This window comes from Lolium rigidum, chromosome 5 (genome assembly GCF_022539505.1).
Source record: "Lolium rigidum isolate FL_2022 chromosome 5, APGP_CSIRO_Lrig_0.1, whole genome shotgun sequence".
Classification (NCBI taxonomy): domain Eukaryota; kingdom Viridiplantae; phylum Streptophyta; class Magnoliopsida; order Poales; family Poaceae; genus Lolium; species Lolium rigidum.
The window spans coordinates 78,939,145-78,945,569 of NC_061512.1; positions in this window are offsets into that span (position 1 = coordinate 78,939,145).

Here is a 6,425-nt window from a genome sequence, read left to right on the forward strand (position 1 = left end):
TTAGTTTGCATGATTGGTCTCTAGAGTCTAGATATTTTGTGGTTAAGGTGTTTGAACAACAAGGAGACAATGTAAAGTCTTATAATACTTACAATATGTTCATATGTGAGATTTGCTGCACCGTTTATACTCGAGTTTGCTTCAAACAACCTTGCTAGCCTAGCCTTGTATTGAGAGGAATTCTTCTCGTGCATCCAAATCCTTGAGCCAAAAACTATGCCATTTGTGTCCACCATACCTACCTACTACATGGTATTTCTCTGCCATTCCAAAGTAAATTACTTGAGTGCTAGCTTTAAAAATTCTATCCTTTGTCTTTGCAATATATAGCTCATGGGAAAATAGCCTTAAAAACTATTGTGGTGAAGAATATGTAGCTATGTGTCTTATTTCTTAATAAGTTGGTTGTTGAGCGGTAACCATGTTTCTGGGGACGCCATCAACTTTTACCTTTGTTGAATATCATGTGAGTTGCTATGCATGTTCGGCTTGTCTGAAGTAAGGGCGATTTTCATGATCAAATGGTTTGAGTATGCATATTGTTAGAGAAGAACATTGGGCCGCTAACTAAAGCCATGAATCATGGTGGAAGTTTCAGTTTGGACAATCAATCCTCAATCTCTTATGAGAATTTTATCTGTTGTTGAATGATTATGCATTAAAGAGGAGTCCATTATCTGTTGTCTATGTTGTCCCGGTATGTATGTCAAAGTTGAGAATAATCAAAAGCGAGAAATCCAATGCGAACATTCTCCTTAGACCTTTGTACAGGCGGCATAGAGGTACCCCTTTGTGACACTTGGTTGAAACATATGATATGCAATGATAATCCATGTTAATCCAAGCTAATTAGGACAAGGTGCGAGCACTATTGGTATACTATGCATGAGGCTTGCAACTTATAGGATATCTTATACATAACACATATGCTTTACTACTACCGTTGACAAAATTGTTTCTTGTTTTCAAAATGAAAAGCTCTAGCACAAAAATAGTAATCCATGCTTCCCTCTGTGAAGGGCCAATCTTCTACTTTATTGTTGAGTCAGTTTACCTATTCTTTCTATCCCAGAAGCGAACACTTGTATCAACTGTGTGCATTGATTCTTACATGTTTACCTATTGCACTTGTTATATTACTTTGTGTTGACAATTATCCATGAGATATATATGTTGAAGTTGAAAGCAACTGCTGAAACTTATATCTTCCTTTGTGTTGCTTCAATTCCTTTACTTTGAATTTATTGCTTTATGAGTAACTCTTATGCAAGTCTTATTGATGCTTGTCTTGAAAGTACTATTCATGAAAAGTCTTTGCTATATGATTCATTTGTTTACTCATTATCTTCATCATTGCTTCGAATCGCTGCATTCTTCTCATATGCTTTACAATAGTATGATCAAGATTATGATAGCATGTCACTTCAAAAATTATCTTTGTTATCGTTTACCTACTCGAGGGCGAGTAGGAACTAAGCTTTGGGATGCTTGATACATCTCAAACGTATCTATAATTTCTTATGTTCCATGCTACTTTTATGATGATACTCACATGTTTTATACACATTATATGTCATTATTATGCGTTTTCCGGAACTAACCTATTGACGAGATGCCGAAGGGCCGGTTGCTGTTTTCTGCTGTTTTTGGTTTCAGAAATCCTAGTAAGGAAATATTCTCGGAATCGGACGAAATCAACGCCCAGCATCTTAGAAATCCACGAAGCTTCCAGAACACCCGGGAGGGACCAGAGGAGAGCCAAAGGGGGCCCACACATGGGGCTGGCGCGCCCCTGTTGTGTGGCTCCCCCGTGGCCCTTCCGACTCCGCCTCTTCGCATATTTAAGCCTCCCTGACCTAAATCTTCGAGACGGAAAAGCCACGGTACGAGAAACCTTCCAGAGCCGCCGCCATCGCGAAGCCAAGATCTGGGGGACAGAAGTCTCTGTTCCGGCACGCCGCCGGGACGGGGAAGTGCCCCCAGAAAGCATCTCCATCGACACCACCACCATCTTCATCAACGCTGCTGTCTCCCATGAGGAGGGAGTAGTTCTCCATCGAGGCTAAGGGCTGTACCGGTAGCTATGTGGTTAATCTCTCTCTCCATGTACTTCAATACAATGATCTCATGAGCTGCCTTACAAGCTTGTAATCTAGATGTCATTATGCTATTCAAGTGGATTTTACTTATGTGATCTCCAGAGACTCCTTGTCCCACGTGTGTAAAGGTGACAGTGTGTGCACCGTGTGGGTCTCTTAGGCTATATTTCACAGAATACTTATTCACTGAGTTATGATTTGAGTTGGATGTCTCTATGAAATTGTGGTGTGTTAGTACCTCGTATGAATGCTCACACTGACAGCGTGGGGTGTTTATTAGTACTTGGGAATACATCTTTAAGGTTTGCCTACATGATGAATTAGTGTTTGTTATCTTGCCAAAAAGTAATTTAGAGTAGCATAGTGAAGTGCTTATTTATATTCCTTTATGATTGCAATGTTGAGAGTGTCCACTAGTGAAAGTATGATCCCTAGGTCTTGTTTCCAAATACTGCAATCACCGTTTGTTTACTGTTTTACTGCATCTTTACTTCCTGCAATATTAATACCATCAACTGCACATCAGCAAGCTATTTTCTGGCACCGTTACTACTGCTCATATTCATTCATACCACTTGTATTTCACTATCTCTTCGCCGAACTAGTGCACATATACATCTGACAAGTGTATTAGGTGTGTTGGGGACACAAGAGACTTCTTGTATCGTGATTGTAGGGTTGCTTGAGAGGGATATCTTTGACCTCTTCCTCCCTGAGTTCGATAAACCTTGGGTGATTCACTTAAGGGAAACTTGCTGCTGTTCTACAAACCTCTGCTCTTGGAGGCCCAACACTGTATACATGAATAGAAGCGTGCGTAGACATCAAGAGTCTAGTTGGAATACCACCTGTTAATGAAGCTAAAATTGAAATCTCTCTTGAAGATGTCATGAAAAAGTTGGAAGCCATAGAGAAAAATCTTCCAAGTGTTGAGACTAAATTGGGAATATTACTTAATAACACTGATAAACTTGATAAAACTCTTAGTGGAATCAATGAGAGAATTGCTGTTTTAGAAACTTGTGCTACTCATGATAATCGAACCCATAGGATTAGTGAACTTGAAGAAGCTATGGGAACCTTGGGTTCAACTTTTTCTTCTCTTAAGTTTAAGGAGAAAGCCTATGTGGGTAAGGAGCAAAAGTTCATGTATGTCTCTAAAGTGCCTAAGCCAAAAAACTATTATAGGCCTAAAATTGATAAAGCCCTTAGCACCACTACGGATGGGGGAGCATCTAAGATACCTATTGATGTTAATGTTTCATCTATTGATAATACTTGATACACACTTTCTGCGCCTAGCTGAAAGGCGTTAAAGAAAAGCGCTTATGGGAGACAACCCATTATTTTACTTCTGCACTTTTGTTTTATATTTGAGTCTTGGAAGTTGTTACTACTGTAGCAATCTCTCCTTATCTTTATTTTATTGCATTGTTGTGCCAAGTAAAGTCTTTGATAGTAAAGTCAATACTAGATTTGGATTACTGCGCAGGAACAGATTTCTTGCTGTCACGAAATTGAGCTGCCCCTGCTGTAGAAAATTTATAAAAATCTGCAAATTTACGTGCGTGATCCTCAGATATGTACGCAACTTTCATTAAATTTTGGCATTTTCATCTGAGGAAGTCTGGTGCCTCTAAAAAATTCGTATTTACGGACTGTTCTGTTTTGACAGATTCTGTCTTTTATTTCGCATTGCCTGTTTTGCTATGTTTGATGGATTTCTTTGTTCCATTAACTTTCAGTAGCTTTGTGCAATGTCCAGAAGTGTTAAGAATGATTATGTCACCTCTGAATATAAGAATTTTCAATTATGCACTAACCCTCTAATGAATTTGTTTTGAGTTTAGTGTCGAGGAAGTTTTCAAGGGTCAAGAGAGGAGGATGATACAATATGATCAAGAAGAGTGAAAACTCTAAGATTGGGGATGCCCCCGTGGTTCATCCCTGCATATTTTAAGAAGACTCAAGCATCTAAGCTTGGGGATGCCCAAGGCATCCCTTCTTCATCGACAACTTATCAGGTCACCTCTAGTGAAACTATATTTTTATTCCGTCACATCTTATGTGCTTACTTGGAGCGTCTGTTTGTTTTTGTTTTTGTTTTTGTTTGAATAAAATCGGATCCTAGCATTCCTTGTTTGGGAGAGAGACACGCTCCGCTGTTTCGTATGAACACATAGGTTCTTAGCTTTATTCTTAATGTTCATTGCGAAAGTTGAACTACTTCGTTCATTGTTATATGGTTGGAAACGGAAAATGCCGCATGTGGTAAATGGTATAATGTCTTGAATAATTTGATACTTGGCAATTGTTGTGCTCATATAGATCATGTTTAAGCTCTTACATCATGTACTTTGTACCCATTAATGAAGAACTACATAGAGCTTGTTAAAATTTGGTTTGCATGATTGGTCTCTAGAGTCTAGATATTTTCTGGTTAAGGTGTTTGAACAACAAGGAGACGATGTAAAGTCTTATAATGTTTACAATATGTTCATATGTGAGTCTTGCTGCACCATTTTATACTTGAGTTTGCTTCAAACAACCTTGCTAGCCTAGCCTTGTATTGAGAGGAATTCTTCTCGTGCATCCAAATCCTTGAGCCAAAAACCATGCCATTTGTGTCCACCATACCTACCTACTACATGGTATTTCTCTGCCATTCCAAAGTACATTACTTGAGTGCTACCTTTAAAAATTCTATCCTTTGTATTTTCAATATATAGCTCATGGGAAAATAGCCTAAAAAACTATTGTGGTGAAGAATATGTACTTATGTGTCTTATTTCTTAATAAGTTGCTTGTTGAGCGGTAACCATGTTTCTGGGGACGCCATCAACTTTTACCTTTGTTGAATATCATGTGAGTTGCTATGCATGTTCGTCTTGTCTGAAGTAAGGGCGATTTTCATGATCAAATGGTTTGAGTATGCATATTGTTAGAGAAGAACATTGGGCCGCTAAATAAAGCCATGATCCATGGTGGAAGTTTCAGTTTGGACAATTAATCCTCAATCTCTTATGAGAATTTTAACTGTTGTTGAATGCTTATGCATTAAAGAGGAGTCCATTATCTCGTTGTCTATGTTGTCCCGGTATGGATGTCTAAGTTGAGAATAATCAAAAGCGAGAAATCCAATGCGAGCTTTCTCCTTAGACCTTTGTACAGGCGACATAGAGGTACCCCTTTGTGACACTTGGTTGAAACATATGCTATGCAATGATAATCCATGTTAATCCAAGATAATTAGGACAAGGTGTGAGCACTATTGGTATACTATGCATGAGGCTTGCAACTTATAGGATATCTTATACATAATACATATGATTTATTACTACCGTTGACAAAATTGTTTCTTGTTTTCAAAATGAAAAGATCTAGCACAAATATAGTAATCCATGCTTCCCTCTTCTACTTTATTGTTGAGTCAGTTTACCTATTCTTTCTATATCAGAAGCAAACACTTGTGTGAACTGTGTGCATTGATTCTTACATGTTTACCTATTGCACTTGTTATATTACTTTGTGTTGACAATTATCCATGAGATAAATATGTTGAAGTTGAAAGAAACCGCTGAAACTTATATCTTCCTTTGTGTTGCTTCAATGCCTTTACTTTGAATCTATTGCTTTATGAGTAACTCTTATGCAAGTCTTATTGATGCTTGTCTTGAAAGTATTATTCATGAAAAGTCTTTGCTATATGATTCATTTGTTTACTCATTGTCTTCACCATTGCTTCGAATCGCTGCATTCATCTCATATGCTTTACAATAGTATTGATCAAGATTATGATAGCATGTCACTTAAGAAATTATCTTTGTTATCGTTTACCTACTCGAGGGCGAGTAGGAACTAAGCATGGGTGATAACTCACCATGTCAGATCAAGTTATCCCAGATAAAAGAATCATTAACATTGGCTGGGCCATCTTTCCAAGTTGTAAAACTTCAGTTGGGGATGCTTGATACGTCTCAAACGTATCTATAATTTCTTATGTTCCATGCTACTTTTATGATGATACTCACATGTTTTATACACATTATATGTCATATTTATGCATTTTCCGACACTAACCTATTGACGAGATGCCGAAGAGCCAGTTGCTGTTTTCTGCTGTTTTTGGTTTCAGAAATCCTAGTAAGGAAATATTCTCAGAATTGGACGAACTCAACGCCCAGGGTCTTATTTTTTCACAAAGCTTCCAGAAGACCGAGGGAGATACGAAGTGGGGCCACGAGGCGACGCCACACTAGGGCGGCGCAGCCCAGGCCCTGGCCGCGCGGCCCTGTTGTGTGGGTCCCTCGCGTCGCCCCTAAACCT